At 43.3% G+C, this 22,516-nt stretch overlaps 1 long non-coding RNA gene across 1 annotated transcript; it reads left to right on the top strand.

The window, feature by feature from the left end:
* The first annotated feature begins 5,877 nt into the window (after window positions 1-5,877).
* Window positions 5,878-9,189, top strand: LOC148685323 (uncharacterized). Its single transcript, XR_015950540.1, has 2 exons — window positions 5,878-7,649; window positions 8,948-9,189. It is a non-coding gene; the product is annotated as an uncharacterized LOC148685323 (long non-coding RNA).
* The last annotated feature ends 13,327 nt before the right edge of the window (window positions 9,190-22,516 follow it).

The raw sequence follows: 22,516 nt of genomic DNA, 5'->3' as shown, positions 1-22,516 counted from the left end.
GGCAGCATGGGAGTGGTATAGCAGGGGCGGATTTAGGGCTGTGGGATATATGCACTGAGCACTGAGCCTGCTAAGTGAGGCAATGGGCTTTGGGAAAGAGGTGTGAGGCTCTGAGTGACAGGGTCCTTGGGTCCTCCTGTCTCCTTCCCAATGCCTAGTTAGCACTTACCTGGCTTAGGGGAGGAGCAGGGAGGAATCTAGGACCTCGTCAGACCCCACACGCCTCCTTCCCATAGCCAGGCATGTGCTTACTGGGTTCCCTCTCCATTGAGTGCCCAGTGTGGGGGAACCAGTCATGTTGCCCTAGAACTGCCTCTCTGACTATCTCCTGGCAATGCAATTATCTGCAAGGGATTTCCCCACAGCGTGGTTAATGTTGCCAGCCTTCATGTCATGTTTGCAGAGCACAAAGCTCTTTATTTAACCCAACTTGACTTAGCTACTTATTTGTCTGTTTTTCTCAGAATCCAGCCACTCATATCTCAAGGTGCTTCTCTGTGCTGGGCAGATCAGAGATGGGGATGACTGTTTCACAACCTGTTCTCTACAATAACTGATAAAGAGGTTTTGCTCTATAACAACTGATAAAGAGGTTTTGCGCCCCGCTGGCTAGTGATAACATGTGGAGGGCTGGCGTAGATCTAATTGTTTCACAGGTTAGATCTATAATCTCCCTACAGAGCTCCCTGTGGACTGAGAAGTGCAGTCATATGAAAGTGGGGTTGATCTCATCTTATGGCTTAGAGACTTGGAAACATCTCGGCTTTTTTTTTTTTTAACATTCATATCATACCACAAACAATGTTTTCTTAGAAATTGTGATATAAGCCTCAGCAATAAATCAGTTAATTGTTTCCTTGAAATGCAGGAAGAAAACAGGCAATCAGCTAACCCATCAGTGAACTCTGTTATGCAATGTGTTCTACACTTTCCATTTTGATAACCAGTTATTACAAAGTGGGGGAAGCGGACTAGGATAACTAATGCAAAAATATGATAGCTTAGAGACTTTCCAGGGATTTTTTTTCTTTCATTATTTTTTTATTTAAAAAATGTTGCCAGTCCATATGGATTTGTCAAATAGACTGAAGATTCTTGTGCAGTTTCCTCAAGGATAGTGGGTTTAAAAAGAAGTCAGGGGGTTGTATCCAATTCTAGTAAACTCATAGAAGCTAATAGACAAAACTTACAAAGGTAAGGACTTGTGTTGGATGCAGCTCAGGAAAGCCAAGCAGGCATTTTAGCACTATGCAGAGAAGCAGGCTTAATTTAAATGACGCAAGGCACTGTCAGGGCTGTTCCACTTCAGATTGCCACTGAGGACTCACACGGTGGGGTGTTCCTTTGTGCAAACATGTTTCCTACAAATAGAAAACTGTGGTGTTGTGTAGATGGTGAGGAGCCAGGAGCTGGGGACCAGGAGCTCTGGGGCAATTGAGAAGTGAGGAGCAAAGGGCAAACAATGAGGCGGGGCTGAGAAATCAGCCAAAAGTCAGGACCAAAGAGCAAGTCAGAACCAGAGGACAAATTAGGAGACAGGAAACCAAAGTACGATATTAAAGGTAAAGGTAAAGGACCCCTGACAGTTAAGTCCAGTCGCAGACGACTCTGGGGTTGCGGTGCTCATCTCGCTTTACAGGCCGAGGGAGCTGGCGTTTGTCTGCAGACGGTTTTTCTGGGTCATGTGGCCAGCATGACTAAGCCACTTCTGGCGCATCGGAACACCAAAACCCGAGCAGCGCACGGAAACGCCGTTTACCTTCCCACCGGAGCGATACCGATTTATCTATTTGCACTTTTGGGCGTGCTTTCAAACTGCTAGGTTGGCAGGAGCTGGGACTGAGCAACGGGAGATGACCCCGTCACGGGGATTTGAACCGCCAACCTTCTGATCGGCAAGCCCAGGAGGCTCAGTGGTTTAAACCACATTGCCACATGTGTCCCTTAAACATATTAAAACATATTAAAACGATATTAAAACAGTCTAAAACAAAACCACAGTTTCAAGAATGGAGTTGGTCCCCAAAACATACACTTCTGGTGTAAAGTGTCAAGAACAGCTCCAAGGAGATGGACAGTGATGTCTAATTGGGACCACAGTGTGGATGGATAGGGTTAGCTATTTAAGTTTAACATGGTTATTGCAGTCACATCTTTAAGGTCACATATAGCATCTCTCTTTGGGGGTGCATGGGGTGTTAGGGAGGGGTAGTACCTCTGGTGAGGGACACACTGTGCTCCTTCTGGGGCAGTTTGTCCACCTTTGGTCCCCATTCTGCACTCAGCTCTCACTTGTGGCTCCTAGAAACTGTCAGCATGCAACACTGGCCACACCTTGGGAATAGCTTTGACTGGCCGGCTAAACCAGGTGAGGGTAGCCGATGAGTCTCAAATCCTCAGTTAGGGACTTCCCCTGCAGGCGAAGATAGGCACTAGTGGATTGGATGAGACCAAGAGAGGGCCCAAAAGTCAAGAAGGCAATTTCTGCACATGCTGTGAAGTGAGGGGCAAAAGGGGCTCATCAACTGGGGAAGATAGTCCATCTAGGAGAAGCAAAACTCTTATTCTAAAGCTCTGTTCCCTAGCAGGATATCTTTGGGAGAAGAAAAGGCTAAGGACTAAACCCTACACAAATCCAGAGTGGTGTCCCTACCAGGGCCGTCTTAAGCCTATCCAGCGCCATGGTTCAGTGATCCCTCCAGCAACCCGCCCCCCCTTTCCCAGCTGGAAAGCCTGAGCAATGCGCTGTTCTGGGGACGTGCGCGCTTGTGCACGCGCTTCATTTGAGCAACTGCACATTGTGCGACGCTCCACGAGACGCCAAACCTGTTGCCTTCCTTTCCCATGCTTTCGCAGAGCGGCGGGTGAACTCAGGGCTGGCTCTGGTCAGGGCCGCCTCCTCCGGCGCCCTGCCCCCCCCTTTCCCAGCTTTGCTGCCGGCAGCTTTGCGGGGCTGGAGGAGGCGGGTAGAGACTGGAGGGCGGCTCCTCCAGCGGGGAAGAGTTGGACATAGCTGCCAAGTTATCCCTTTTTAAAAGGGATTTTCCCTTATGCTGAATAGGCTTCCTCGCAAGAAAAGGGAAAACTTGGCAGCTATGGAGTTGGAGGCTCTGGGCGTGGCACTGCTTCAGTGTGGCGGGAGAGGGCGCTGCGCCCAGCCTCCACCTCTTCCCTGGTGCCCGTGCCTTGGTGGCCATGGCAGGTGGAGGCTCTGGGCGCAGTGCTGCTTTGGTGCGGTGGGCGAGGGCAGTGAGCCGATGCCGGGAGGCACTGCGTCCAGCCTCCACCTCTTCCCAGGCGCCCTCCAGAACTTGGCGCGAACTTAGTGCCCTGGTTCCCTCTATGGGCAAGACATCCCTGGTCCCTACGACAGTTCAGTGTCACCTTTCACACCTCCTTCTGACAACTTCTGCAGCCAAGCTGGTGCCAAACATATTCCTTTCCTTTCCTTTGGACCACATCACTTAAGCCAAGAGGGGATCTTGTTGTCTGGGTGGCCCAAGACACTGCCCAGGCTTGCCCCCTGGGGAGGTCACTTTGGTGCTGCTAACACAGTGGTTCCACACCTGGAGGCACACTTCATTGCCTCTCAAGACAGATGGATGCCAACAGCAACAAATGTCTCTGTCTGTGTGTTGTTACTACCTGTGCAATATCCCATTTGGTTACACAGACACAAGTGTGTGGGCCAAGCAACCATCTCCCCTTCCCATCACAGGAAATCTGTACAGAGGACCCAGGTGCATGCAGCTGGTGAAGGATGCACACCTGCATCCATATTGCAATGCTCTCCCAGAGCTATTGAAATGCAGAGAAACACTTTTTGATGTCCACAGGGACGTGTGTCTCCATCTGGGTCTACCAGTCTTTGCACTCAGCTAGTTACGCATGATGAAAACTTAGCCAGGGCTATTACTATTGCCCAGAAGGTGGGATTTAGCTACTGTGATAGACCTGGCACCGTTCCTGTATCATTAAGCAAGCAAACACACACACACACACACACACACACACACTGCACAGTATTTCATAACAAATATGTGTCTCTTTTATTAGCATAACAGGCTCTTTGATTTGTTTCAGGTTTTATGATGTTTAGACAAACGGATTTGGACAGTTAAAATTCCACTTAGGCTTGATGCATTGTATCTGCCTGACACACAATAACATTGATTTATAAGATGCAATGAATCTCTAATTAGATTTTGGCAGGATAGTCGCAGTCAGAAAAGTTCCTCTAAGTGCTCCATTGGAAGGTGTAATGAAGGCCATCTTTTAATTAACCAGTTCCCCTCCAAAGGACTATAAACATAACACCCCTTTGCCTCTGCCCTTTGACCTGTGTCACATCAGCCTTCTCAAACACACTCTTCCAGTGTGTGATTTATAGGGTATATTTAAAGAGTGATCATTACTACAACATGTGGTGGATACCAGATCTCAGCAACACATCAGCCACCCCTTTTTTGGTTAGTAAACGAATGAAGCAAAGCTTCAGGTTGAAAAATGAGTTTATGATTACACAACAGTCTTAAGTGTTCTGTAAATTTCAACTTTTATGATTGCCTATTGTAAAGCTGAATAAAAGGGACCATTAAATAAATAGGAAGAACTTATTTTCAATCAAGTTTAAGTGAAACACTTGGAGAGAGATTCAGCCCAGAGGTATGGCTCCACTTTTGTAATAAATGAGTACAACTTCACTTTATATTCTTGGGAGACCATTGAAACTGGGTACTTCAGAGTCAGGCCCTTTTTCATTTCTGTAGACCTGGGGTGGGTAGATGGCAGATTGTTATGCTTGATACTGAGCAATCGTGGACTTTGACTAAGCACAAACCCCCTATTGTTTCTAGAGCTAAGGTACACACTCTAATGGTGTTTCATTGTGCGGTTAAAACATACCTAATTGTGAAGGCATTCCCGAGGAATGATTTGTAGTACTATTTTGGGGTTTGGTTTTTTATTCTTATTTTCATTTATGAATCACTTTCTAGGGGACACCCAGGATCATTCAGTTTGTAACTTAATGGTCAATTATGTTAGTGATAAGGTCCACTATCCAAAAGGAGGGTGGTTGGGGATGTTGCTTAGCAACCAGACAGAGTGGCATGATCTCTGCTAAGGTAGCATATGGTCTGATTGGCTGTGTAGTTCTGAGGGAAATTTTTCCTGTGTATGTATGGTTGACTGTATCCCTGCTATGTGGAAAGCCTGTCTAAGAAAGACAAAACCTATCTGTTCCTTTCTCAGATTATACACTGTTTTTGTTCGGTTTGCTGAGTAGAGTGTTATCAAGACTTTTCTCTCTGCATTCTTTAAGTAACTCGGCTAACGTGAAGCATCTCAAAGCCATTTCATATTTTTCACTGTTTTATTGTATTTATTTTGTGCTGTAAATCATCTTATTGTGTTTTTTTAATGAAAAAATGGTATGTATAAATGTTTTAATAAATAAATAACATATTGATTGTCAACATTGGCTCTAGTCAGAGATAGGCTTGAAAGATTTGTTCCTACGAACTCTTACTCAGCTTCAGTGTCCAGGACATCTGTCTGTGAAATAATTATCATGTCATTGTTATGTGAGCTATTTGCATTGTAGAGGCTTGTTGTTGACTCAACTATCTGCACAGGCTCATAGTTTGAGATGATTAACTGGTGTCATGGATGGTGTGTTTTGTCCCTGCTAAGGGAATAGCGAGTGGGACTGACATTTAAATGGCTTTTCTTTAAACATTACAGCAGTGAGAGCAGTAAACTGAAAGCAGATGCAAATTCTAGTCCAGAAAAGTCTTTAGAAGCAAAAAAAAAATTTCTGCACTTCAAAAAACAAAACAAAAATGAAGACACAATATTGACCACTCCCCAGGAAAAGTTGAGGGAAAAACTACAGAGATAAAGAGTCATAGCTTTGAGTTTCAAGGTCATTTAATAGGAATGCCTATAAATCTCTCTCAGTTGCTGCCTGGGTGCTGTGGTTCCAATTTATGCTTCTTTTACAGGTGTAATCACAGGATTATAGAGTTGGAAGGGACCCCAAGGGTCATCTAGTTCAACCTTCTGCCAGGCAGGAATCACAGCTGAAGAATCCCTGACATTTACCTATCCAATCCCTGTTCAAAATCCTCCAGTGAAGGAGAGTTCACCACAGGGAAGGGCACATCAGTATATTTCCAGTAGGTGTAATCTTCATATGTGTTCGCCCACGACTCAGGACCATCCCATTTCAGCAGTAACCTGCCATTTCATAAACAAAACAAAACAAAACAAAACTCCTGCCTGAAGATTTGCTGTTCCCTTTCTCAAAATATGTGTTTCTAACAATGCTAGGAAAGTTCATTTAAAAATAGATTTCAGTAGGACTTACTCCTGTGTCGACTTATATAGTCTTAGGGACAGGTTTTTTGGTTGTATTTTTTACCACCCTTGAATGATGTAACAAATCTTAATGATTATTTCATCCTCACAGCAACAGAGGCAACGCTAATTATGCCCATTTATGGGTGTAAATCCTCAAAACACTAAGAGTTAATGCTGTTGGCTTATGCATTAACCAAAACTCAGCTCACACCCTGAGCAAACTTTGGCTGCAGGGTTTTCTTCAAATAGGCAAGAAGCAAACTTAGTGCCAAGACAATCTTAAACATGACGCATCTGTTGATTTTGGGTCATGGTGGGGTGGCAGCTCCTTCTACAGCCAATGGTGTAATGGAATTGTTAGTTGCTTAGGAATGCCTGCTGACCTCATTTGATGCTCCCCTCCCCGGACTGCCCATATTCCATTCTTTCCTTGCATCCCATTCACTTCTTCCATTGGGTGAATTCCCTTCCCTGTCTTTTCTGGGGGGGTAAAGCTACAGTCAAGAGGAAGGGTCAAAGGACATGCATTACCCATGCTTTGAATAACACCCACCCTTGATTATTGCAATAAACGTACATGAGTTAGTTTATGACACTTCATTTGGTTGAAAATATGGCAGAGAAATTACTAGCTGAGACTTGATTAAATATGCATATTTGGGGCGGGGAGTGGGGGGAAACAGTGGGTTGTATTCATCTAAGTCCTACACAGACCAGAGCCATTGAAATTAAGAGGCCATCTGCCTGTGGTGGAAAGGATAAGAACCAAAAAGTAGGTGGAACAACAAATGCAGGTTTTCCCTTGTATATGACAGGTTAGCTTCTATGCACACTAATCTCCCCCTCTCTCTTTCTTTCATCCAGGCAAGCAAGAGGCACTCTCAAAGGACACATTTCAGCTAGGTATCCTCTCAGGATACAGAGCAGTTCCAGTAAGGGGTGTACTCTGAAGAGAGCTCAAAGGGCCAGACAGAGAGGCCAGACAGCTTCTTTGCCATTTTATCACTTACAATTATGAAACCCCACCAAGAGAAGAATGGCAAATAGTTTAGGGGTGCATGGAGGAGTTCACAGCCACAGATGTGGGACAAGTTGAGCCCCCCCTTTCTACCAATGCTCTGATTTAAAGCCTTTCCCCTCCACTTTTTGCAGTGATATAATTCCAACACATTGATCTACTGCCATCATATCAAATTCCTATGGCACAGAAGGCTTGAAAACTTACTTTGGAGTCAACGTGGACAGGACTAGACTTCATGCCTGCCTCCCTATTGTACAACTAGAAGGTACCAAGTTCACTTAACAGTTATGAGTTTTATTGGAGACTTGCAAAAGCCCATCAAGTTTGATGGGAAGGAGAGGAGAGGAACGTAACTTCCAGCCTTCTTGTATGTATGTATGTATGTATGTATGTATGTATGTATGTATGTGTATGTAGTGTATATCTATCTATCTATCTATCTATCTATCTATCTATCTATCTATCTATCATCTATCTATCTATCTATCTATCTATCTATCTATCTATCTATCTATCTATATCTATCATCTATCTAGGTTCACCTAATACCATCCTTTTAATGCTAAGTGAAAAACTAGGCCAGGCATCCCCAGACTTCGGCCCTCCAGATGTTTTGAACTACAATCCCCCTCTTCCCCAACCATTGGTCCTGTTAGCTAAGGATCATGGGAGTTGTAGGCCAAAACATCTGGAGGGCCGCAGTTTGAGGATGCCTGAACTAGACCTTCTCAATAATTCATGGAACACAGGAATCTGTTATATACAGAATCAGACCACTGGTCCATTTAGCTCAGTATTGTCTACACTAGGGGTAGTAATCCATTCTATACCTACCGCCCACTAATTCATCTTTCTTTATGGTAAAATTTCCTTACCGCCCACCAGTGCTTGATGGAAGGAGGATTCAGCTTGTGCCGTAGAACCCCCTACCGCCCACCTAGTATCTTGGAACGCCCACTAGTGGGCGGTAGGGACCAGGTTGACAACCCCTGGTCTACACCAGGGGTCGGCAAGGTTTACCTTGCTTGGGCCGGTTCACTCCCACAGAGATCGCTCCATGGGTCAGACCGCGTCTTCGCAGATGCAATTTCCGGCATCTGCACAGATGCGGTTTCTGGCGCCGCGGAAGCGAGTCCCCGCTCCGTGCTGTGCTATTTAACGCAGCGCACGGGGACTCGCCGAGCAGGTGGCTTGGTTCGGGGGCAGCTTGTGGGCCATTTAAATGACCCTCGTGGGCCGCTTGTGGCCCATGGGCCGCTGGTTGCCAACCCCTGGTCTACACTGACCAACAGGGTTTTACGTAGGAGCCTTTTCCAGCCCTATCCAGATATGATGGGATTAAGATAGATGGACTAATAGTCTGACTCAGTATAAGGCAGCTTTCTATGTTCCTATGAGTTGATAGGATATAATAATACTTTTATAAAAGAAAGATATAAATAAATTAATAACATGGAGTTTGCAGAAATATCAACAAGACCTGCTTATATATTTTTTGATACCCATTGGCTTCAATGTTTGATTGAGCCGTATTTTGCTTTTGTTTCATTTTTCGTTTCTCAGGGAAACTTGAGACAACTCACTTGGATCATGCTGGAATGCTGAAATAAATTGAGATGCTAATGTTCCGTCTCAGAATTGTGGCAGTCAATAGAAAAGAGCCACCAGGTACAAACAAAGGAGAGAAGAGCCAAGTTGTCAGCAGTGCGAGAGAACTTTGTACTTCTGGCTATCTTTTAACAGATTCCAGTTGTGTCCACATATGGAATATTCTTCAGGACATTTAAATTAAACTGTTACATGGACTTGTGTGCCTTGTTTCTCTTTCTTTCCCTGCCTCCTCCCCCCTCCACGTCTTAAGAGTTGAACTTGATGCTGCTTTTATTGGTCATGTGTTTTATGTGTTGGGGGGTGGCAATAAAACTCTCTCAAATAAAAAGGCAAGTCTTTAGGCATCCAGAGAGCTCGCGGGGCAATTGAAGCCAAATGTTTGGATCCCAGGAAACTCTCCAAGGCTGGCTATTTACAGTGTCAGCTTGCACGTAGAGTACAGAGTTTAATTTTATATCAGGAACTTCACTTTTTTTCTTCTTCCTAAGATGTTTGCCATTTCAGCTTTACGCACAATCAGCTGAATCAGTTAGAAATGAAATCCCTCTTGGCTCCGTGACGCTGGACCCTTGCCCAGCTGAGAACCTCAAAACTGGGCTTTACAGGGGGATAATGCGTAGGTGGAAATTCTAATAATCATAGCTTTCTGAATGCACCCTTGCGGAGTTACAGGAGGGGATGAAGAGAGAGAGACTAATGCTTTCTCAGCTATTGTGATCTAAGAGAGAGAGAGAGAACGTACGTGTGTGTGTGTGTGTGTGTGTGTGTGTTTCATGCTGGACCAAAATCAAAATGGCGAAAAGTTCAGCCTCAGTTGTTGAGGGTGGAGTGGGGTTGTTTAGTTTCTTTATTTAAAATTTTAGTTTCTTTATTTAAAACATTTAGATACCACCCTTACCCTAAAGATACTCAGGGTGGGTAACAATAAGATAAAATAAAATACGTATGTATAACACAACAAAAACAGAAGATTACACCCAGTTTTTCAGCTGAGTGTCAGTGATTCCTCAATGCCAAGTTCCTATAGTTTGTGGGGATGTTTTAACCAAGCAAGGAAGATGCCAGTCATATTCCAGGGGAAATTGATTCCAATTCCAATTCTGAGGTGCCACTGCTGAGAAGGCCCAGCCAATGTATGAAACCCAGCGGAAGGACATTCAGGGGGGCCTCCCCTGCAGATCTCAACTCCTGGGCAGCAACATACAGGGAGAGGCGTGCTTTTAAGTATTTAGGCTCTAACTGAAGCAGCTCACTGGGTAGGTTGAACCAGGGTTGTCAGATCAGGAGTACCCCAAATTCTGAGATGGAGTGAAAGCAACAGCAGCAAAGGCCAATCATATATGCTAGATTGATTTGCCTTCCTGACATGGGTTGAATAAGAAGACACTTCCTATTTCCATTTCTGTTCCTATCATAATTCTCCAACATCCTTATCTGTGAATCAGAACAATACTGTATGCAATCCCTTAGGTTAGTCAGTGCAGTTCAACATACCCAGTGAGACGGGTATGTTGCTCATTCAAATGCAAAAACAAGCAAATAGCTTTTCAGCCATGCAACACATGACATGACAGGGTTGTTGTTTTAAAAAAGCATGTGTGATACCAGTGCTGACGCATATACAAGGAAACTTGCATGTAAAACTTACAGTATTCATCATGTGTAAAAATATATATTCTGAGAGCGTTGATGACGAACCTCACAAGGCGATGGGAGGTACTGATGGGTAAAGAAGTGTGAAAGGGGAAAGGGAGTGCTCCCTCCCAGTAACCACACATAGGATAGGGCTGTCAAACAGAGATTAGAGGGTCAATCGTCTTCTTTGGCTACAAAGATAGGAATCCCTTCTTTTTTTGCATTGCCACAAAGTCTGAAGCTTTCAGCATGCTTTGAGAGCGTCGAGTTGTATTAAACGGTAGACTGAGAGAGGGAAGGAGAAGAAAAAGCCCTCTGAAGAATTGGTGCTTAATTACAACTTAATTAGCATAATTATGCATGCTAATAGCATCTCAAATGAATAACAGTTGTCAGGAGGTTGGGACCATCTGTAAGAGTGTTGGATTAATACATCATTTTTTATTTCTAACAACGCTGTAACCCTTTGCCTGAAAGTGATTTTCATTAATCAAGTTCATTTTTATTATATAGAAAATTTGGCATTTTTCATTATGGGCCATTATCTTTTCCCCCATGTAGTCCTAATACAATACTAATGAGACCCCATGTGGCTACTCCAGGCTGACAATGGTGGTACAGGTGTATTATTATAATTGTTACAAACAGCATGTTGTACCTCGGGCCTAGTAGAGTTCTCGTCCCAAGGTACCCGGGTTTCTGGTTGGCATCATCCCCAGGGCTCAGCAGAGTTTCCAGGGCTTTATAAAAACACACACACATGTTTGTGATAACGGGGAGGGAGATTTAAAGAGACAGAGCTGTGTTTGTTTTCAAGATGGCTAACTTGGAAGCTTTCACATGCAGCTTTTCAGAATTCCCACCACTACTTAGGGTTGCTTCAATAGAGGACAGGACTTCTGTGCCTTTAATTGCCCTGCTCTCTTTTGAGTCTGGAAACCTTAAAGAGAAACCAGCAGACCCTTTGCTTGGAAATTAAACAAAGGGTCTGCTGGTTTCTCTTTAAGGTTTCCAAACTCAAAAGAGAGCAGGGCAATTAAAGGCACAGAAGTCCTGTCCACTATTGAGTCTGGCAACCCTACCACTACTCTGCCCTCAAACGTTGGGCTCAGGAGAAACCGGATGTGCTCCTCTCAAGGTTTTTTGCGGGGAAAGGGATGGTGCAATGACAGGGCTATTTTTATGACACCAATATTTATTTCATGAAGACTTGGGCGGAACAAATAGTCTGAACATTGCTCACTGCAGCATGTCAGCTTAAGCGGGGGGGACAATGTGGTATCAGATGCCTCAGAGTAGTAAGATGTGTGGCAAACAAATAATGACAGAGTATGGTAAGATTTCCAAATCAAATATGATAGGAAATCTGGTATTTATTTGACAGGGATCAGACAGCTGATTTCGATTTCCTGTGGAGCTACCCAGAATTCGAGAGCAAATTTATTTACAACTTTTGGGAAAAAAAACAGCTGTCCTAGTCTGTTGCTGTTAAAACAAAACAAAAGTCTCCTTGCACCATAAATATCAACAAATTGTTCATGGGAAAAGCTTTCAGAGTCACGTTCCTCAGAAGGAGGAAGTTCGACTCGGTGGTAGAGCACGTGTTTTTACATGCAACAGGGTCCCAGATTCAATCCCTGTCATAGCTAGTAAAAAATAATATCAGAGAGCAGGTGAAGGAGCTGTGCTGGAGAGCAGCTCCCAGCCAGACTAGCCAATGCTAGGAACTGATGAACCATGCTCTTTCTGGTACATATTACCATTGCAGGCATCTACCCACCGCATAAGTAAGCTTTGATCAACACAGATATTGTGTGTGTTTTTCCGTCTATAGCCAATTTCCACATATTTTTGTCCCATAGGTAGTCCATGTAAGTGTTTTCATTTTGGGGCAACACATATGGGGCTGTAGTTAGAGAAATAATAGCACTTTTATTTATTAGCAATTTAAATATAGATAAGATAGTGGAAGTTGTGCCACAAGTTCAACAAATCCTTTTTTTCATTGGTATTTCAGATCCAATTTTATCTCAAAATCTCTTAATTTAGGGGCACTCCTACCAAAGCCTTAAAAATATTTAGTTATTTTAGTATCTAGAGAAAAATGGATCGTAGATGACATCTAATATCCATCATCCCCTCCCCTCTACTATCTTAGAAGAGGAATCACCCATTCTCCCTTAAACATAGAATCGTAGATGAGAGGATGCCTCTTCTAAGATGGAGTTTGAATGTGAATCATCTAAAAATTATTTAATTAGATGACAGCTCTAGAATTCTGACTTTGGCAGCCCAATGAAAGGCAGTCCCACTTACATCACTGTATGTTTATGGTGTGGTCCTGCATGTGGAAATAAGTTTCCTCCTGCTTTTGAATTGGCTCTTAATTTATTTAAAAGGGTTGTTTAGGCTGTTAATTGGCCCATAATGATAAAGAGATAGCAAGTTAGATTTCCATCAACTTACTCATGAATTGCTAGTATTTTAGTAATAAATTGCCAGCTAATAAACTTCTTGTAGCTTGCCTTTGTAAATGCCAACATAAAGGCCTAAACACTCCTCGTCGAGTTAATTACACATTTAGTGCTTGTGTAATTTTGAATTAATTGCAGACCAAATGGATTTATGGTTCATGTACTTAATAAACCTTGGCAAGTGCCCTTTTAACAATCCATTGGTATTTAGGATCCTGGCGATTTTATTAATGAAGAATACCCAACATTGTTCATGGGTCAGGATCCTTTCCCCCCCCGATAAGCCACTTATGTGTCCGGAGAATAAACATATTGTGTATAACCAGCATCGGCTTATGCCATGGGGCCAAACCATAGCAATTGCCTCCTGGTTGTGGTGTCCTGGCCACATACCAGGCGGGGCAAGACAGCAAAAAGATTGGGGCCAAGTTGACACGCAAGTGGGATCACCAGGTTGACTCTACCAATGTGTCCATGCAATGCCAGCCTTGCCACTGCCTTCCCTCCCAGTATGTGGTGTGACTCTGCTGTCGGGAAGCTATTGCTGGAGCTCTGCCCCCACCAGATTACGGTGTCCAAATGCATAGTGAATGGCTTTCCAAAATAATGAGTAGATGAGTTGGACAAATTTGTATTCTGAACCATGCCATTGCAAACTGGGAGATGCTCTCTGCTAAGCATCAGGAAAAAAGAGTGTCCTCTGGTCTTTGGTGTTACAACAGTTTTGTGCAACTCCCTCTGTCCCCCACGGTACATTTTTGTCCTGGTTTTCTGAAACAAGAGCATTAAAGAATAATACGACAGGTTTTCATAATGAATAGAACAGAGTTTTAAGCAGGCCCTATGGAAACCCAAATGTGATGCATCTACATCAACCCCTCTCTAAAAATATAATCATACTCTCTCCCTTGCTGATTCTGCCACCTTTTGAAAACCATTTTAGTTTCATAGGAGTCTTAAGTACTGACTCTAACTCTGTAGCCTTCTGCAGAAAGCATATGCAATATGTATGTATCAAAGACCAAGCAATCATGCATTTCAGGGAGAAGATGACGGTCAAATTGCAGTAGCAGCAGACTATCTTTTGTGCAGGAAATACCCTTTCAGCTTGGAATAGCAAGCTGGTGCCCTCTGTACAAGAAGAGAAAGGCTGAATGGCTGGGGAGTACAAAGGTAGGTCAGGGTGATGGGGAAAGGGCAAGCGTAAAATGAAAAAGGAGATCCTTGGGGGTCTGAAATGGAGTTTGACGCAAAGCAGAACCGCCTTGTTCCCCCACTCATATAAGTTGCTCAACTGTCTGATTTCCCTTGTTGTTGAGAGGTCAGAAAGGTAAATTTACAAGCCATACATAACAGATGTTGGCCTGTTGCTAAAAGATGTTTCTTTTTTGGTGTGTGTGTGTGTGTGTGTGTGTGTGTGTGTGTCTGTCTGTCTGTCTGTCTGTCTGTCTTCTGGTGTAAGCCATTTATTCCACATTTACAAATGCACCAAGCAGCCTAATGAGCCAGGAATATCCATTGGAAAAGAATAGCAGTTCTCTTCCTAGGTTAAATTCCTTCATGTAGCAGAGACTTTTATGTTCTTGGCATAGCCCATGTTTGACCAAGTGATGAATTATGAGTGGGGCACTGTTTATTTTGTGAGTCTGCACGTTTTTGCTCTAGGATGAAAGTTCATTAATTTTGAGTTGGGTTTGAAGTGAAAGAGGAGGGGAAACTGTTCCCCCCACTTTCAAATTTTGGGAAGAGGGTTGCAAGGGTTAGGGCAGCGGGCAAAATTCAGAACACTACTGCCTGGCTGGCACCTATCATTCCCACCACCGAGAATAACCATTGTATGTACAGTGGAACCTCGGTTTATGAACACCTCGGTTTATGAATTTTCGGTTTTCGGCCGCGGACCCATCTGGAACAGATTAATTCACTTTCCATTACTTTCAATGGGAAAGTTCGCTTCAGTTTATGAACACTTCAGTTTATGAACAGACTTCCAAAACCAATTACACCCATGCTTCGGGTTAAGTACGCTTCAGGTTGAGTACTCTGCAGACCTGTCTGGAACGGATTAATCCACTTTCCATTACTTTCAATGGGAAAGTTCGCTTCAGTTTATGAACGCTTCAGTTTAAGTACTCCACAGACCATCTGGAACGGATTAATTCACTTTCCATTACTTTCAATGGGAAAGTTCGCTTCAGTTTATGAACGCTTCAGTTTATGAACAGACTTCCGGAACCAATTGTGTTCATAAACCGAGGTACCACTGTACACTGTATGTGTTTCATAAATTTATTAATCATCCGAAAGCAATGAAAACATCAATAATAAAAGTGTATTCAAAAGCAATTTCAGGTCCAAAATAGACAACGTTTGGAGATTTTTCAAATGTTAAGTGGTAGATCATCGATCATAGAATTGTAAGTTGGATGGACCTTGAGGGTCATCTAGTCCAACCCCCTGCAATGCAGGACTCAAACTCATGACACTGAGATTAAGAGTCTCATGCTCTCCCAACTGTGCTGGAGCTTGTGGACAGTAGCTACACTTTTAAATATGTACATACATACATGCAGAATAAAGATCTCCACTTATAAGGTTTGTTGGGAAAGGAAAGTCTTCAATGGGCACAGAAAATATAATAGAGATGGTGCTTGCCTGATATTTAGCAGGAGGGAGTTCTGCCATAGGTAAATACCCAATTTCCACATGGTATGGAATGAACTGCCTGATGAAACGACATCTGTAGGTGGATCTCGGCGGAAGACCACAGTGATTGGGTATATAAAGGAGGGGATATAAAGGGTGGGAAAATCTTTAGGTATCCTCATCCCAGGCTGTATAAGGTTTTGTACACTAGTACCAGCAGAGCTGGGACGTGGGTGGCGCTGTGGTCTAAACCACAGAGCCTAGGGCTTGCCGATCAGAAGGTTGGCGGTTCAAATGCCCGCGAAGGGGTGAGCTCCCATTGCTCGGTCCCAGCTCCTGCCAACCTAGCAGTTCGAAAGCACGTCAAAGTGCAAGTAGATAAATAGGTAAATGGCATTTCCTTGCGCTGCTCTGGTTCGCCAGAAGCGGCATAGTCATGCTGTCCACATGACCCAGAAGCTTTACACCGGCTCCCTCGGCCAATAAAGCGAGATGAGACCCGCAACCCCAGAGTCGGTCACGACTGGACCTAATGGTCAGGGGTCCCTTTACCTTACCAGCAGACCTGGCCCATACATGAGGCAAGGTGAGGTGACTGCCTCAGGTAGCAGGATCCATTGGGACAGCAAGTCCTGATGTCAAACTTTCTTTCCCCCACCTTGTTCCTGATGTAGATCATCCCTCACTGCTTCCGGGGTGCCATTTTGGGGTACACCTCAGGTGTCAAAATGTTTGGGGCCGGCCCTGAGTACCAGTAACTTGAATTTACTTAATTTGCTGCCAGTGCAATTGTTTCAGCAATGGCGTAGCTCGGTGGTGATATATGCCCATTGTGCATCAACTGCAGTTTCCAGGTCAAAATTAGGGGCAGTCTAAACGTTAGCACTTACGGTAGTAAGAACAAGTTCTGCCTCTCTGCTTTATTGAGATCAAATAATTGTTTGCAGTAACCTTGTAGATCCCGAGTGAGACTCCATGGGATTTGGGAAGATAACAGTCGGTCTGCAGGTAAGAATAGTAAGAAGTGGCTTAGCTGATTTTTATACAAAATTAGCTGCAGTGTTTTTTTTAAAAAAAATTGCTTACAATACTTCATTGGCCTTGCAGAGCGGCTGCATTTCCTGTGATGGAAAAATAAAACACTTTTTATCGTCTCCCAAACTCACCCACGCATTTCTTTTAATTTCTGAAGAGATAGAAAAAAAAGAAGTATTAAAGACAAAGAACGAAGGGAGAAAGAGGGTAACATGAAAGGCTATGCTGGCTGAGAAAATGACAGAAAAGAGGTGAGGGAATTGAGAGAGGTGGTTGAAATAGTGTAAAAGTGGCAAAACTGCAAGATAGAGGAGGAGAAAAATGAGGGGGAGGGAGGGTATCTCATAGTCACAGTTTAAATACCACATTTTCTACAAATGCATCTGTGCTCAGCACAGTTCACTTAAAAATAGTCTGACGTACAGTAGCACAGTATTCCATGAAAAATAGGTTATAAATTTTAAAATAAATACAAGTTACAACCTAACAGTACAAAAATAAACTATGAGCTATACCTACAGTTGATGCATTCTGCCATGTTGGATGGCAGATACGAATAGGCTCCTGTTTCCCAGTGGCTCTACATCTGTCTTCTGAATCAGATGGAGAATATACTATGTTATTTACCAAAATATCCCTTATATGATGGGCCAAAGGGTGGGGAGTATCTTGGAAATCCTGGAAATCCTCTAGTTTGAATTAACAACCTCTTCAGACCAGGAAACAATTTGTTATTTTACTGCAAGAATCTGACCCTTTTGTGACTTGCAGAACAGCCTTGTTTGTTTTAGCTTCAAGGAAACTTTAGGCAAAAGAAATGGAAAGGATCAGAGTTAGATTAGTGTAGGGGCTCCTTGATTTTATAACACATTTTTATAGGATTTTATTGTACTGTGTTAATTATTTTTTACATAGAATATTTATGATAAAAATATTCTGTATGGTAGATTTTATTGCCTCCTTTTTCACAATCTACAATTGCACTTAACATTCACTCTCATATCTGCCCCCCAATGCCTTGGGCACAGTGTTGTTCTGGGGCATTCTGGGGAAAATAAGGCAGAGATGTGTGCCATTTTCTATCTGGAATTCTCCAAAACAGCATAGTGCATTCTGGGGAAAATAATGGGGACTGCTAAACTGGAGCTCCTTGTTGTTGTAAAATAGAAAGCAACCTGGGTTTTTAACCTCCATTCATCTGTAAAGACCATCAGATAGTCAACCTCACAGACATGTCACAAAGATAAAATGTCTATGTGAGTATATATAACTTTCAAACACTCTGCAGAATATAAATACCCCCACAACACACACACACACACACACACACACACACACATACACGGGCGCACCCAGCGAGGGGCGGGGGTGGGGCAGCTGCACCACCCCCCAGAAGCAAAAAAAAATTAAATGGTTATAAAGTAATGAAACAAAACAAAATTAGGTAGGGCGATGGTGAATAATCAGTTGTTTACCACACTGAAATGGTGAAAAAACCGAGAAGTATCTAGAGCCACCTAGCGACTGGTAGAGGAATCTATGTCAGCCAGCCATTGGGATTCAAGGGAGGGAGAGAGGTCTCTAGCGGGCTCTAGCAGAGAGAAGAGGGAATCTTCTAGAGGGGTCCAGTGAGTTCCGCGTCACTAAACTGAGCTGCCCGCCGCTAAACTGAGCCGCCCGCTATTAGTTTACCTTCTTATTTACATTTAGAAGACATCGAGGCTGCCTAAATGGATATAAGAAACTGCTTCCAAAAAGGTAAGTTAAGTAATTTCTGTAGTAAATTAAATTTTAAAGGGTAAAGACCTGGCTCAGAAGTACAATGGGAGAGGACAGACTGACTGGGTTGTGTTTGATGAGCGTCCATTGGAAATTCTTCAAGGAAAATTAGGACTGGATTGAAACGAAAGTTTTGAACAAGTTTTCTTCAAAACCCAAGAAAAATGACATTAGTATAAGACATGTAACTAGAATAAAAATTAAAAAAATTCAAGCAAATAATTGTAATAACTACCATAATAAAGCACTGCTATAATTATATATAATTTTCTTAAAATTTTGGTTTCATTTGCCTTTTCCGTGCTGAAATGTCACAACCTGGACGACCATGGCTTGCCCCCCCCCAGTTTTGATCCTGGGTACGCCCCTGCACACACACACACACACACACACACACACACACGATCCCATATTCAATAAAGTGAGGATGTGGAACTGAAACTTGCCCCTCAGCTGGGCATAGCCGCAGAAGGGTGGTAACTCACTGGGAGAGCATCTGCCTCATATACAAATGGTCCCGGCTTCAATCACTAGCATCTCCAGGTAGGGCTGGGAGAGGCCTCTCTCTGAAATCCTGGAGAGCCACTGCTACTCAATGAAGACAGTACCAAGGTAGATGTACTAATGGTCTGATTCATTTCAAGGCACCTTCCCATGCTGCCATGATATATTTCTCCTCATTTAGAGACTGCTCTTGAAGGGTCTTTCTCAACTGTGGCTTGAGCATGCTGGCAGCTTTCATGCTCCTTCCAAGCCACATGAATTTGTTCCACCACATGTCAGAAGCCTGTGGTGACCTCACCTGGGGCTTCAAGGCCCACCACAAAGACAGTCTTACTCATCATGGTGTAGCTCACATTGCCAGCATCAGCCAGGTTTGTTTACCACACATGGGTGGGAGATGGGTGCATTAGTTTTACTTCCTTTATAAGCCAAATCAATAAGGAAAGAAACAGTAATTTCCCCATAAATCACAAAAAAAAACTGTTTGATGGCATTTGATGAGTTTGGATAAAATAAAGCCTTGATTTTTAAATTTTATTTTAGAATTCTGTGTGAACAGTGAAATCAGTGAGCTAATCCAACAACCCAACTTTGACTAGGATAAATAAAAATAACTATGTAATCCCCTATTTCTTAGGACAACACTGTGCTGCTGGGAAATCAGCAAAGCAGTGAGTGTCATAAGAGCTGTAAGAAGTACCTGGTTCACTTGTTTCATAAAGATTTACTGCATTTACAGGCTAAATCTCCATAAGCCATAGAGAGCTTTTAAGACAATTATACTGCAGTGTCCTCTTTCTGCAACAGGCACTGCCATAATCTCACTAAACAGCATTGGAAGAGCAGGCTTGTTAATTAACCTGCAGCATTTGCCTTTCATTCATAGTAAGTTACACATTTGTAAAAAAGAGAGAGAGAGAAATAAATAAAACATGTTGCTGTTTTTCCTGGGTCTTGTACTTTGTTTCAAAAATGTTCCAGGAGGTTTATTTTATTCTATATATACAGGCAATTATACTTCATCTTTCTAATGCATACACATTTAACAGGGTGGTTTGTTAAACAAACCCCCTTTTGGGCCAGGCTGGGGAGCTCATTAGATTGGGCAGAGGTGCCCTTCCACTCAGCTTTGCCAGCTTTCATCAGCCCCCCACTGGCTACCATAGAATCATAGAGTTGGAAGAGACCACAAGGGCCATCCAGTCCAACCCCCTGCCAAGCAGGAAACACCATCAAAGCATTCTTGACCTATGCCTGTCAAGCCTCTGCTTAAAGACCTCCAAAGACTCCATCACACTCCTTGGTAGCAAATTCCACTGCCGAACAGCTCTTACTGTCAGGAAGTTCTTCCTAATGTTTAGGTGGAATCTTCTTTCTTGTAGTTTGAATCCGTGTCCGCTTCTCTGGAGCAGCATAAAACAACCTTTCTCCCCCCTCTGTATGACATCCTTTTATATATTTGAACATGGCTATCATATCACCCCTTAACCTTCTCTTCTCCAGGCTAAACATACCCAGCTCCCTAAGCTGTTCCTCATAAGGCATTGTTTTCAGGACTTTGGCCATTTTGGTTGCCCTCTTCTGGACACGTTCCAGCTTGTCAGTATCCTTCTTGAACAGTGGTGCCCAGAACAGGGCACAGTACTCCAGGTGAGGTCTGACCAGAGCAGAATACAGTGGTACTATTACTTCCCTTGATCTAGATGCTATACTCCTATTGATGCAGCCCAGAATTGCATTGGCTTTTTTAGCTGCTGCATCACACTGTTGACTCATGTCAAGTTTGTGGTCTACCAAGACTCCTAGATCCTTTTCACATGTACTGCTCTCAAGCCAGGTGTCTCCCATCCTGTATTTGCGCCTTTCATTTTTTTTTGCCCAAGTGTAGTAGTTTACATTTCTCCTTGTTAAAATTCATCTTGTTTGCATTGGCCCAGTTGTCTAATCTGTTAAGGTCATTTTGAAGTGTGATCCTGTCCTCTGGGGTATTAGCCACCCCTCCCAATTTGGTGTCATCTGCAAACTTGCTCAGGATGCCCTCAAGAGATGAGATGCTTGTGTCATTCCATTGGTACAGAGTTTCCCCTCCTGCCCACCAAATGGGTGGGTGGAAGTGAAAGGGTCTTTTTCCGGGGTGGGCAGGAGGTGGGGCTGAGCCAGCCCAGGTTTTGTCAGATCCTGACTCGGTCCCACTGCTGTCACATGATGGCATTGGGCCTGATTCCTGTGCCACCTCAAGGCTGGTGCTGCCTGCCCCCACATGTGGCCCTGGTCACGACATCTAGCATGATGTTACTTCACCACCAGACTGGGCAGGAGAGAGTTAGGACTTCTCTCTAAGTTTTCATGCAGAACAACACAAGCGATTCCTTCAGCAAAATAGACATATACATTCTAGAGCTGCACCAAAAATGGCAAAAGCATTTATTATTATTATTATTATTATTATTATTATTATTATTATTATTATTATTATTATTGTTTGCCATTCATTGGGTGGGTGAGGGTGAAATAATGTCCTCTTCCTCTGTTCATTAGTTTCCTTAACCTCTTTAGCTACCCAACCAAGGACCACCGTGACCCTTTGACGACAGAGCAGCTAAGCCAACGAGAGGCAAGGCAGGCAGAAAAGCCTGAGTTCAGGGAGGAGACTGCAAAAGGTAGAGGGTTTAGAGGCTGTCCAGCTCCCTCTGGGCAGAATTAATGACAGTCGCAGCCACAGGCCTGCAAATATGTAAGGCTTTAATAGCATATGGATAGCTAAAATTATGTCATGGTCCAAATTCCCAATATTTGGCTCTGCGTCTGGATTTCAGGCATTCCAAATCTGGTTCTTTTCAGATTTAGGTTTATGGTTTGGCTCCCATAAAATACGGGAGCCTTTCGCTGTGCACACAGCTATATAAATAGTACCCAGACATAAATTGCATGAAACCGATTTGAAATTCGAGAACGCTTTTATGGTACCTATGGACTTTGGAGAGCTTCCTCCCTTTCCCTTCTATTACCCTAATGCTTCTAATAAATTTATAACTCTAAGGACACTTGGATGCCAAACCAACCGTTATTTTTAAATTTCAATTCTTCTCTTCATTTAGTTTGCCGCCTATCAGACTAGCTGTGGTCAGAAAGCACTTTCAGCTCTGCACCACAGTATGTTTCCCCCCATCATATTAAATGTTGCATCTCTGATTATTGTCATATCTTTCATAAGCTGATAATTCATATTTAGCATCCAATGAGAGGGTAGGATTGGGGGAAATTGTGATATAATATCCTGCCTTCATGTCTGTGTGGATTTGTCAGTGCCTGTGGCTTCATTGGTTTGGAGCGCCTACAGCTTTGGCATAACGGCATGACACGTCTTTCTGCTAAAATTTCCTTTTCATTCTGGATGACGAGGTGCCGGCAATTTTTTTTTTTTGTAGGCCAAAACAGCAGAAGGATG

This window comes from Zootoca vivipara, chromosome 6, assembly GCF_965207765.1.
Source record: "Zootoca vivipara chromosome 6, rZooViv2.hap1.1, whole genome shotgun sequence".
In the NCBI taxonomy this organism is placed as follows: domain Eukaryota; kingdom Metazoa; phylum Chordata; class Lepidosauria; order Squamata; family Lacertidae; genus Zootoca; species Zootoca vivipara.
The sequence above is the reverse complement of the archived record's forward strand: the minus strand, read 5'-3'. Positions and strand labels throughout refer to the sequence as shown.